At 37.1% G+C, this 13,708-nt stretch overlaps 1 long non-coding RNA gene across 1 annotated transcript; it reads left to right on the forward strand.

The window, feature by feature from the left end:
• Positions 1 to 4,960: 4,960 nt before the first annotated feature.
• LOC140035971 (uncharacterized) lies at positions 4,961 to 7,363 on the forward strand. Its single transcript, XR_011839866.1, has 2 exons — positions 4,961 to 5,135; positions 7,222 to 7,363. It is a non-coding gene; the product is annotated as an uncharacterized lncRNA (long non-coding RNA).
• Positions 7,364 to 13,708: the final 6,345 nt, after the last annotated feature.

A 13,708-nucleotide genomic window follows, 5' to 3' on the forward strand; every position in this document is an offset into this window, starting at 1 on the left:
AAATAAGAAAATCTTTGATTAAATCACGCAACTAGTCTTTGGTTAGGTTGAGAGGGTGCCTTGGATTTCATCCTTGCCTTCCCTCTCATCAAATGTGACTCTCGAATCCTTTTATCTGGTTTTCGTAGACATTAGAGTCGTTTTAAAAAGGGTTTTTTCTACTTTTTTCTTGAAAAAATCATTTTTAGGTGACTTGGTACACCTTAACTCGATACCAAGTGGCGACTCCGATTTTTCATTAAAACCCTTTTTAAACTGTTATTTTGGGTCAAAATCGTCGCATTTTTATGTCCCATTTAGACCCATATTTTTCTTTATTTTCTAAAAAATCAAACACTCATTTTTCAATCAAAATTAATCAAAAATTTATTTTTTAAACTAATTTATTTTGTTTAAAAATGAGGCGCGACAGTTGGCGACTCCACTGGGGACTTAGAGAGTCCGAGTAAATTTGATTTAGTCAATCTTTTTCTTCTTTTAACCTTTTCATATATCGCATTTGGATGTTAGGGTTGCATTTTTTCTTTTTTAGGATTTTTGCATTTCGCGCGTATCAACTCACTCCCTCACCCATTTGCGTACAATTGATTTGATGCATGGATGGTTCATTTATGTAATCCTGCGATTTGCATTGCATTTGGGTGGGGGGATATTACCCTAGAGTCTCACGTTGGTTCTTGATCCCTCCCTTCCAAACGGAGCACTAGCATACGTGCATATGCTTTATTTTTTATCCCTCATTTATTTTTCTTTTAGTGGCTTGTCACGCCACTCCACCCTATTAGGATTAGGCGACCCACTTGGATGTGTGATTGCGACATGATATGTGCGTAGCATGATCTGAGGAGTCACTCAATCTTCCGCTTTAACCTTTGGGTTGATAGCCTTTAGCTTTTAGTCGAAAGTTGAAGATTTTTGATAGATTCACTCAAACATGTAGCCATGACACGATGTGTGCATAGCGGTGTTTGGGGAATCGCTCGAGCAACCAACAAAGGGCCTTGGAATTGATGACCTTTGGCCATGAGTCTGAAGGTTCGGGGATCTAAAATCTATCGAGTCTAGATGCATTAGTGAGTCAATACCTCATGCATCCATGATAGTTTACCTAGGGTAGAGTCTGCCTTACGCTATTAGGGACACTATTCACAAGGGGAGGGATCCAACCCCTCTATTTCTTTTATTGCTTTATCTCTTTGTATTATTTTGCTACAAATGTGTTATGTGTATTTGTCTAATTGAACTAACTTTTCCTGGTTTTTATCTCCATTGCATTCAAAAGCCCTAGAAAATAAGAGTCCTGGCATGGTACTCTCTAGGAGCCTACCCTATTTGATGTGACATATTTAAATTCAATGCATTGCATTTGTAGCATAATAACATATCATTTTAGGCCTACCCTAGCAAATAAAGGGTCCCTTTAGGTTATATTTTCATTTCAAATTGCATATTTTATTGCTTTAATAAATTGGCATCATGCATCCACCTTAGAAGGGAATGCCATTTAGGAAATCCCGTGTTAGGAATAAACCGCCCTGTGTCTCGGATATATAATCCAATGAGACTTGCACGTTTATATTTCCTGTACTGTCCGAAGGGGTAGTACACGAGATAAGGTAGGATCGGATCTTTTCGAAGACGGCAAAATAATTTTGCACATTAGAATATGGACATCTAACAATCATCTTTTGGCCATTTTTAACATAGTTGGTAAACATCCCTTGCTTAAAGGACATTAACTTGAAGAAATTCACAAATAATTTCTCATTGTTAAGACGATAAATATATTGAGGCCAAATCTTTATTTTAGGAAGCTCATAGACTAATGCATCGCAATGATTTTTTTGAAACTACCAATGGGTAGACAATTCAATCAATTTTTGAATAAACCATCGATTTCATTGGACCATTTTATTCATCAATTTCATCCCAATCCATTTTATCAATTCATTCAATTTTAGAACAATCTAATCATTTTTTAATAAATCATTAATTCCATTTCATTCATTGGACCAATCCACCTATTTTTAGAGTGATCTAATCAATTTTGAATAAATTATCAAGTTTCATTCAATTCAATTTGACCAGTTTACCCTTTTAAAGGTAATCTAGTCAATTTTGAATAAATCATCAATTTTATTCGATCCACTTGACCCGTTTATTCTCTTTTAGGGTTTCAATCTAAGGTTCACTAAAAACCTAGTTGAGACATGGCTCTTTCACACATCACTTTATGTGTTAGTCAAAGTAATTAATCCATTCAAACTTGGTCCTCATTTTGTTGGAAAAATGTCTCTTCTCACTCCAATTGGTCAATTTTTTTTTTCAAATTATTTTTCACCCAATCAGTTGATCAGATTCATCAGGTATTGTATAGTGTCTGCCCTAGAGGATTGCATTTTCATTCTAGGCCAACCCTTGGCATAAAAGGGCTCCCTCATAGGACATGCATACCAATTTTACAATTTTACTTACTAACTTTGGGTATTTTTTTCTTTTATTTTTTCCCCTTCCCCTGCATTTATAAAAGATGTTTCAATAAGGTGAAAATATTTTTCTATATCTGATAACGATTTTATCTAATAAATCTTGAAAATTACAAATATTACTTGATTCTTGGGCAGGCCTTGCAATGAAAACATGAAAGATCTATCTGGAAGCATTAGGCTAAAGCCTCTAAGAGACTTCATAATTGTTTTTCAAAGAAAAGAAAAATTCTGTTTATTTGATTTGTTTCAAAAAAGGAGACAAAAGTGTGTATATACGGAGCTCTTTAGAAGTTTTCTCTTCTCATTTGTGTTAAAATTAAACAAGAAATTTTGTTTCAAACATTTGCAATAATGAAGTTTTATTTAGATAATTATTGTTTTGTATATATTCTTGTACATTTGATTTTTTTATTTTTACTCATTGGAGATTTCATGATGAATTTTAAGAAATAACACCAAATTGAGATTTTCCAACCTCTTGCCTGCAAATTCACAAGTGTATATTTTCTAAAATCCTTGTATACGCTAAATTGGTGATCCAAACTGTACAATAAGTGCTCAAAATTAAAAAGATGTCACTCAAAAGGTCCAATGAAATACCTTTTTTTCTTCACTGTACAATTCATATTTTGCCCACTTGTACATTGATTGATAAATTGCAAATTAAGGCAATCTTTGCTTATGTCCACTGTGTCTAATTAGACTCAATCCATATCTAAGTGAAAGCAAAAATGTACATTATTCTTATTTGTTTTAAAAGTTTGGAATGATACTTCGAGTGTTCGTTTCTCTATCCATACAGATTTTATCATTTGCTCTCCCATTTGAGCCTTTAAAAAGAATAATTTCGTTTCAAATAAGAGGATTAATGATCTCTACCCTACATTGGAAAATTTTCAAATATCAAATGGGAGTGGATTCTCAATGAACATTTCGTTACTTTGGTTGTCATGAAGTGTAAGAATGATGCTTTGGCCATCGTTTCTACAATCTAAATACTATTTACCCCTTGCATTCTCATTTGAGCTAAAATGGGTGGTTCTTTTCAAAAGCACTTATGATCGCACCCTGCATTGGGGAAGGAGATTGGAGAATTCTGCAAGAAAAAAAAGAGAAGGCAAAAATGCTAAAATTAGAAAAAAAAAAGGGAGAGGGAATTGCAAATTGGAAAAAGTTGATTCTACCATTAATATCTGGACTTCAATTTTGAAGAAAAAAAGAAAGAGAAAAGAAAAAGGAAGGGTTTTGTCCGGCGAATCACTTATGTTTCACAGATATGGATGAACAGGAGCCTTCCTCAATCAATTAATTCAGATACATGTAAGAAATTTCGCATTAATGAAAGTTTTCTTTCAGAGTTAATGTAAAGAATGGAATAAAAGTTAGACCCTCTTGTTTTCTAGTCAAATATTTTATCCCTAGTTATCCCTTTTGAACCTTCAGAATAAAATACTTCGTTTGGCAACCCCTGAGGTTCGCAAACCCACACTGGGGCAAGTTTGAGTTGAAAAGGAAAGAAAAGTCTCAAGAGGTGAAAAGTGATAAAACAACAAAAGCAAAAGAAAAAAAAGAAGAAAAGAGAAGCTCGGTTAAGTATAAATTGGGGCAAATTTTAATGGCAGAAGGCTGAAGGAAAAATAAAAAACGAGAAGAAAATGAAGGAGAAAAGATGTGATACCCCAAATTTTAGGATACTATTTTTGTTTAATCTCAAAGAAAGGATTACGGTTTCTTTATTGTATTTTTGTCTTAGAACATTGTTTTATTTTAAAAAGACTAGAAACCTTACTTGTACTTTAAAACCCTAGTTTACTTGTGACTAGCAGGTTATGTTTAAATCCCTCATATTTGAATCAAAACCCTAATTATAATCACTGAAATTGTAAAATCCCTCGTATTTTCTTAAAATTCCTTTTTATTTGGCATTTATTCCCTTATAATAGCTATACTACTCATTTACATCTCCAATGTTTAGAATAAAGAATAAAATTAAGAGTTTTCCCTTTTGCATTCATCGTTAGGGTAAACTAAGATTTTTATGCCTATCCGTAGTGTGATTATCCGGTATGGAGAGTGGATCAAATTTGGTGATTAAGAGTGAGTTTTAAATGATATTAAGTGTGTGATTAGAAGTGATAATAATAAGTTAGTGAATTATAAGTGAAAACCCTAGTACGCGCGAAATAAGGAAAAATGGGTTGAACCGACGGTTACCGTTTGTTACCGAATGAGTGCACCACTTGAACACTACTTTATTACCTTAATCTTCTCACTTTTATTTCAGCAAAATTGGCCCTAAATATCTTCTTCAAAGGGCCGAAATTCTTGACCAGAAAATCAAGGAAAGGAACAAAAAATTGACTTGCAATCACAAGGTGACACTTGTCCAATTTTGACCCAATTGAATTCCTATCATCTTAACCTTCTTCAAGCTTCATTTCAGCCACCATTTCTGAACATTCCAGCCGTGAGAGTGAGAGAGAAAAGAGGGAAGAAACCATTCAATTTCCATCTTGATTTTTAGCTTAATTTGAGTGAAAATCCAAAAAAACAAAACCGATTAAACTCTTCCTTTAGTGCCTAAGAGGCTTTGTGTGGTGACACTTTGGAGGGAAAGGTTGTGGTTCTCTCTTGCTAGCAGCTTTGGTGAGTTAGTATGGTTTCCTATCATTTTCTTACATTTAATCTTGTTAAAGTTTAGTTAGAAGCTCTTAATCTTGCTTTATGACGGTAAATTTGTTAGCTTGGAATGATATGTTGGAATATGGAGCTAGGGTTTTGATTTAGTTGCTTATAATTCTTGTGGGTTAGGTGTTATATGATATATATATATATAGTATATGATCTTGTAAAGGTGATAGTAGTGGTAGATTCAAGATAAAAATGTGATGTTTGGCTTGAAATACCAAAAATTCCAGATTTCTGGAAAATTTTTGCCCTGTTCTGTCTGGTTCCATTTCGTGTGGTTAGAGGCCGAATTAGGCTTGGCATAAAACATGAAAGTTGTATATAATGGTATTTTATAGGTGCCTACAAAATTTCAGCTCAATCGGAGTAGCTTATCCTGTGAAAAGACCAAAATACCCTTGCTGCCCTAGGTTAAATTCCAGTGTTCCGCGTAGACACTTCAGTCTATTTAGCTGTGTTTATTCAATATGCTCTGTGATGATTTAGCCTTTTGCCAAAACATGAAAGTTTTAGTACTCTGTCTTAGCTTTTCAACGCCACCAAGAACACCCTAAACGGATCTATGTAGCCTGAGTTATGGCCAAAATAGTCGCATCTATTCTAAACTCCGAATTCTGCCGCGTTTCTGGATTTAGCTTCTGCCCCTGTTTTGTCCGTTTTGATAACGCACGAACTGGGTGTTGACCCCTTCATAAGAAATGTAGATCTTGGTTTTAGCTTCGAAATGGTATAAAGTGCGTCGAAATCTGAGTTCCGTAGCTCCTGTTATGACCAAAACAAGATCGATCGTCAGAACTGCCTTTGAATCTGGACAGTTCTGACGGGTACTTTGACACTCAAATTTTGTTCTGTTCTGAGTGGATTTAGGTCTTGGTCAAAACATCAAAGTTTTAGCCTTATGTCTCAGCTTTCTAATGCCTTTGGAATTTCTTGATTTGGATTTGTGAGCTGGGAGTTACGATCCAGCAAACATACCCTATCCGTCACCTTAAAGTGCAAATTTCTGGCACTGTTTTCTATACTTTCGACCCATCTCTGTTCAGATCTGGTTTTGGGTGTCTTCATGAAAGTTATAGATTTTTCTCTTAGCTTCGCAACGGTACCTCATGTACCTTGATCTGACACTCGTAGCCTCGATTGTACTCAAAACAGTTTTGACGGCAAAACGGCTAGGTCGCCTCCCATTTCTGTATGCCGTTTCCGCACTTGCATGTGCCCATTTTGTCGTTTTACGTGTTTTAGGCATAATAGTAGCCGTTTGTGATATTATGTGACGCAATCTTCTATTTCAAACGGTGGTGAGTTAGGTGGAGCCGGTGGGGCCTACTAGCTACTCTTCGCGACGCGAATTTCGTCTTTTTGTTATCCTTATTCGTTGAGTAAGTATTCAAGCCGCTCTTATGTGTTAGTTGCTTATGTGTTTCGATATGTATGAAAAGGGTACCTAGGCGAGGGTGCACTTTGTCGCACTCGACCTAAACCCTAATTTGCGCACATATTTGTACATGGCATATGTATATGAATCATTTTGGAACTAAACCCCTTGAGCTTGTGACTTGGGGTGACTTTTGAGTAAATTTTGTGAAGTTTGTGAGTTTGGGGCCCGATCTCATGACCTAGATGGACTATTCGAGTCGGTTAGGGTTTGGTCGAAGTCAGTCCAACCTGGTTTGAGGTCACCAAGTTTGTGAATCCGGTTCACCGATTATGTGGACCAAGTTTGTGACCCGAGCTTGTGAACCAAGCTCAATTTCGTTCGCTCGAGCAAGTTTGTGAGGTGTCTGGCCAGAGAGGGTGATAAGGTGTACGGTGGGAGTACAAGTGAAGTTCTACGGACCATTATTTGTGGTCGACGGAGTGTCGGCCAGAGGTCACGCATGGCAAACGATCTGGCTTTGGAGCCACCTGTATCCTTATTATGTGATGTTACTTTTCTGCTTTTGCTTTACTCTTACTGTGTAACTGTTGGTACGTAAAATTTACGTTTTTGCCCCTGTTTACTTACTAAGCATATAGCTTACCCTGTTCCATTTGTTTTCCTTAGCAGGGGGCCGACGCGGGGATCGCTCGAGAAGGTGGTTAGATTTTGAGCTATAGAATACTTGAATTTGTATTTGTTAAAAGTTGACGAGTAAGATGTATATAGTTGGTGTGGTGGTTGTAGTTATCAGTTTTTCTGGGTTTTACTTTCTGGTACTCGTGATATGTTATTCTTGAAGAGTTGGATGTAATACTTGAGATTTATTTTATACTTCATTGGAGGACTGTAGTGAGTGAGTCCCGGCGAGAGCTGGGCAGGCGACCCGCCAAACCCTTTGGTACGCCTTAGGGGGAGGTGGGGCCATCACAAAAGAGCCTCAGTTGAGAATAAATTGAGGCAGGTTTTGATTTAACTCTAAAATAGGGTTGATGCAACAATGCAATCTCAGATCATTTAAACTATTTTTTAAATCCGCTTTCAAGTCTTAACTTTTCTAAGCACCCCACCAGACCCCATTACAAAAATTGAAAGTCCTGACTTCTGTTATTTGCAATATCTCTGTCAAGAAATTTTCTAATTAATTGGCAAGTGATACTCTTATACTGATGCCAGAAAATTTTTAGATGTATTTGTAAATTGATTAGATGTGAGGTTGATGCTGCTCATCATATGAAAACCCGCAAGGGCATCTTGGAGAGAAAAAGAAAAAAAAAGGCAAGAAAATAAATGCAAAGGAAATGCAAAAAGATTCGATGCTGAAAGTCTCTGGTAAGTGATGATAAAAGTCAAACAAAATCCAAGACCTGGGAATCCAAAATTGGGGCAATTTTTGGAAAGAAATGCGATCTTCAATGCAATGTCTTTAAAAATCTTATTTTTTTAACTGTCATTTTCAAGCCACATTACAAGATCATAAAGTCCATCGTTGACTTATCCTTCATGACAACTCGAAGTCAGGATTATACTCTTAAGGAATCTACCAATCATTCGTGATCATAAGGCTATAACCTGTTTCCGCATGTTTAGCTATCGTTTCTACCCCTATGTTACAAGCTTATAAAACTTATATGTTGACTAAACTTTCTTAAGAAATAAGGGTGACAAACTATTTGCTTTCACTAATATGTGGTATTGAAGGGTTTACATACAATTTGGGCACAGGAATAAGATAAATCCTGATCTCTCATTCTCCTTAGCCACCTCAAAATAAAAATAAGATCACTTGATTGGTCCTGAAAGACGAGTTAACAAGAACTGGTGACCCATTACCCTAAGCATCAATGCTAAAGTGAGAAAGAAATCTTCTGTAATTTGATATTATTTTGAGAGATTCATGATGAAATTTTCTGTATGAGTTTAAGCAAGACGTTTAATTTTCTTCACATGGTATGTTAGGAAACACAGTTTCTTACTTTGTTCAAATAAATGGAGAGTCATCCAAATAAATTTTTTTGCAATCAAATGGGCTCACACTGGGGCAAATTTTTATTTGTGAGATTTCGCAAAATAAGCCCATAATGGGACAAATTTTTTGTAATACATTTGAGGATTTCGCACAAGAGTCAAGTAATATACTTTCGAATCAATCACGCTGCTCTTTTCATGAGTAATAGTTGCATTAATTTTTTTAAAATAAGAAATTGAAGTGCATGTTGTACTGCAGTAATCCCCCTGTGCAGGTATTCATGGCTAAAATCGATGAAGAAGCATCAAGTGATGTGGAAGGCCGATACCGAAAAAATGAGAAGAAAAAGAAAGAAAAAAAGGGCCCTACACTGAGACAAATTATTTTTGAAAAGATTCTCTCGAAAATATCAAAAAATCAGAAAACTCCCAAAAAACCAAAAAATAAAAAAATTAAAAATCAAAAATCAAAAAAATAAAAAAATTAAAAAAATCAAATTCAATTTCTTGTTTCTTGAAAAATCAAATTTAATTCTTATTGGCGATGTCTCAGTGTCCACCGCGCATCCTTCTATCCCCCTCTTTCTTGACAATCATACTTAATTTCTTGACCAATTGAATTCCAGGATTGGGGTCTTATCCCACTGACCATTTACAAACATCCCGTTGGGTTTAGACTTTGTGCTACCAACATCACAAACATCACGTTGGGCTTGGACTTTGTGCCACCAACATCACAAACATCACATTGGCCTTGAATTTTATGCCACCAACATCACAAAGATCACGTTGGGCTTGGATTTTGTGCCACCAGCATTACAAATATCAAGTTGGGTTTGGAATTTGTGCCACCAACATCACAAACATCCCGTTGGGCTTGAATTTTCTGCTACCAACATCACAAACATCATGTTGGGCTTGGACTTTGTGCACCAACATCACAAACATCCCGTTGGGCTTGGATTTTATGCCACCAATATCACAAAAATCACGTTGGGCTTGGACTTCGTACCACTAATATCACAAACATCCCGTTGAGCTTGGATTTTGTGCCACTAACATCACAAAGATCAAGTTGGGCTTGGACTTTGTACCACCAATATCACAAACATCCCATTGGGCTTGGATTTTGTGGCACCAACATCACAAACATCACGTTGGGCTTGGACTTTATGCCACCAACATCACAAACATCCCGTTGGGCTTGAATTTTATGCCACCAACATCACAAAGATCGCATTGAGTTTGGACTTTGTGCTACCAACATCACAAACATCCCGTTGGACTTGGATTTTGTACCACCAACATCACAAAGATCAAGTTGGGCTTGGACTTTGTATCACCAAAATCACAAAACATCCCGTTGGGCTTGGATTTTGTGCCACCAACATCACAAAGATCAAGTTGGGCTTGGACTTTGTGCCACCAACATCACAAACATCACGTTGGGTTTGGATTTTGTGGCACCAACATCACAAACATCACGTTGGGCTTGGACTTTGTGCCACCAACATCACAAACATCCCGTTGGGCTTGAATTTTATGCCACCAACATCACAAAGATCGCATTGAGTTTGGACTTTGTGCTACCAACATCACAAACATCCCGTTGGACTTGGATTTTGTACCACCAACATCACAAAGATCAAGTTGGGCTTGGACTTTGTATCACCAAAATCACAAAACATCCCGTTGGGCTTGGATTTTGTGCCACCAACATCACAAAGATCAAGTTGGGCTTGGACTTTGTGCCACCAACATCACAAACATCACGTTGGGTTTGGACTTTGTGCCACCAATATCACAAACATCCCGTTGGACTTGGACTTTATGCCACCAACATCACAAAGATCACGTTGGACTTGGACTTTGTGCCACCAGCATCATAAAGATCAAGTTGGGCTTGGATTTTGTTCAACCAACATCACAAACATCCCGTTGGATTTGGATTTTGTGCCATCAACATCACGTTGGGATCGGGTTTTATCCCACCAACCAAGGTAGACTCGTGGTTCCATCCCACTGACCAAGTGAAGGCAGGCTCAGGTATTCGTCCCACTAGTGAGCATTTCATTTTCATTGCCACTAAACATGGGTCAGTTTCACTAGTGTGCATTTCATTTTCACTGCCACTAAACATGGGTCAGTCTCACTAGTGAGCATTTCATTTTCATTGCTACTAAACATGAGTTAGTCCCACTAGTGTGCATTTTATTTTTGCATTGCCACTAAACATGGGTCAGTCCCACTAGTGTGCATTTCATTTTCACTGCCACTAAATATGGGTCAGTCCCACTAGTGAACATTTCATTTTCATTACCACTAAACATGGGTTAATCCTACTAGTGTGCAATTTATTTTTACATTCCCACTAAACATGGGTCAGTCCCACTAGTATGTATTTTATTTTCACTGCCACTAAATATGGATCAGTCCCACTAGTGAGCATTTCATTTTCATTGCCACTAAACATGAGTCAGTCCCACTAGTGTGCATTTTATTTTTCATTACCACTAAACATGGGTTTGTCCCACTAGTGTGCATTTCATTTTCTTTGCCACTAAACATGGGTTTGTCCCACTGTGACAGCCCCACCTTCCCCTAAGGCGAACCAAAGAGGTTAGCGGACTGCCTGCCCAGCTCTCGCCAGGACTAACGGTGCAGTATAGAGCGATCTTTCACGTTCCGGAACTTATAACGAGCGCAAATAAGGCAAAAGGGCAAAATAACCCAAAATAAAAGAAAATGAAATCCGGAGTCGGCCATGAATAGTAACCGACTCGTCCGAACCCAACCAAACATCGAATTACATATACCACATAACATTTAGCCTTTACAAACCAAAAATGACATTTAAAAGTGATACAAAAGTCACTACATATATGGTTTGCCAAAACAAAAGTGAAAACGGCCCTAATGATACATTTAGGGTCCCATTTTATATACAATACAAAAGAGTCATTCATCTAGTTCATTCGGCAACCATTTATCAAAATTCATTCCAAAAGAGTCATATTCTTGTAAGAAAAACAAAAGGAACGGGGTGAGCTAATTGCCCAGTGAGAATACAACTCAAGCAACCAAGTTCATGGATACATCAAGTTTAACAGTCCAATTTACCAAAATAAATAAAGCCACACATTAATAATGAGGATAAAAGGATACGGGTGGCTCTCAAGAGCCCTTTTCCTCGTTTGAATTCTTGATAAGGTCTCATTGACTCTCCGTCAATGTCTGAAAGGTAACCAACCGTAGACTCCTCTTAACTTCCATTCCCTTCCTCCTAACATTCCTCAACCGGGCCCGAAATCCAAACACTTGCATTGTGGTATTACTCGAGTAAACCGGAATCAAGAGTCTCTCATACTACAAGATTCCCTATGATGTTGCCCCAAGGCACATTAATTGGCACGACCAAGCCCTCGCCGGCTCGATTCAATCAATAACCAATGGGGTTGAGCTCATGGATAATATTTGAAGTCATGTATTTCATTTCATATAACATTTCATATAACTTTCCAATAACATGCGAAACAATAAGTGAAAGTGATAAAGTACACTCTCACTTGGATCAATCAACATTCAACATCTCAAGTACAAAGATCAAAGCCATGTAATAGCACATAAGTGAGTAGTACACTCACCAAGCTAGCACAATGTGGTTTCAAACACTTTAGTTAAAAGAACGTTGTGCACCACCGTCACGCCCTAAAAACATGCAAACAAATACAATGAGACTCAATAACGAGTCATAAACCAAGGCCAAACATGACCCCAATAAGGTTCCATAAACATTTACAAACAATAGAGGAAACCAGAAATTTCGGAAATGTAACTAGCATTGGCCCGGAAAAATACAGTTTTGACGTCATTTTGCGGTAATAGCACAAATTCCACTACGAGTATCGGCTGAGGGTGCAAGACCCACCATCTCGAAGCTAAAAGATAGGGCTACAACAATGTAGAAGGTCACTCAGTCTAAATCCTAGCACAACTAGGTCAAATGTGCCAAATACTCAACCGGAAACACTAAAAACAGGTTTACAAATCACATAATGCTGTAATTACTATAACTCATTCTATACAGGTCCAAATACTGAAATTCCAAAGGCATATGTTAGCTAAGACATCCAGCTACATTTCATCAGAAGACACCAACTTCAAAATCCAAACCAATTCCAGTCAAAACAAACGATTACAAGCGCAGTTTTCACATTCTGAGCAACCCAGATCAGCAATAGTAAAATCGACATATCTCACTCCACACAACTCCGATTGACCTGAAATTTTGTAGGTACCTTTAAAATGTCATTCCCTACAACTTTCATGTTTTGAGCTAAGGCCAATTCGGCCTCTATCTAGTACCTGAAAATTCGGACAGAATGTACCCTTAAGAACCCTAGATTTTCCAATTTTCTTCCAAAACAGAAATTGGTTGCAATTAATCACTTTTCCCACCTCCTTAAGTCATTATAGACCATTTCCATACATCATAGATAGCCACACCATCATGCTTGAATTAAAACAGAAAATTCCCCAAAAATAATAAAAAGTCATCAATTCAACCACAAATCAAGAATTAATCCATAAATTAGCATCTTCTACTTCCACTAAGCATGATTTGAGCATCAATTAAAGAAGGAGGGTGGTTATTCACAACTTACCTTTAAAACAAGAGAGAAAGAGCTATGGACCACCTTAACTTTCCAAATAACTTCACCAATCACCTCAAAATCACTAAGTGGAGAAGTTTTATGGAACAATTGGAAGATTAATCGGTTGATTTGAGAGATTGAGCAAGATTGGAGACCAAAATTGTGAAGAGTTTTCTTTCCTTTGAGCTTCAAGAAAGTCGGCCACCCTTGGAGGAATTTTGATGATTTTTGGGTCATTTTTGGTTATTTAAGTCAATGGTAAGAAAGTCTTAAGGTAGCCCAATCAAATGGTGACACTTGTCACCTTTAATTAAATGCTCACCTACCTTGTCTCTCTTATATCAATCCACTTAGCACTCTCTACTTATCTCTTAACACCCGATAAATTAATTCCAATATTCAAAACTTAATCTAGTTGGCCGAATTTTTCCGGACTTATCGCACTAGTGGGTCCCACGTCCGGTATCTGCTCTTAATTTCTCAAAATCTAT

Source organism: Coffea arabica, chromosome 2c, assembly GCF_036785885.1.
Source record: "Coffea arabica cultivar ET-39 chromosome 2c, Coffea Arabica ET-39 HiFi, whole genome shotgun sequence".
Taxonomy (NCBI): Eukaryota; Viridiplantae; Streptophyta; class Magnoliopsida; order Gentianales; family Rubiaceae; genus Coffea; species Coffea arabica.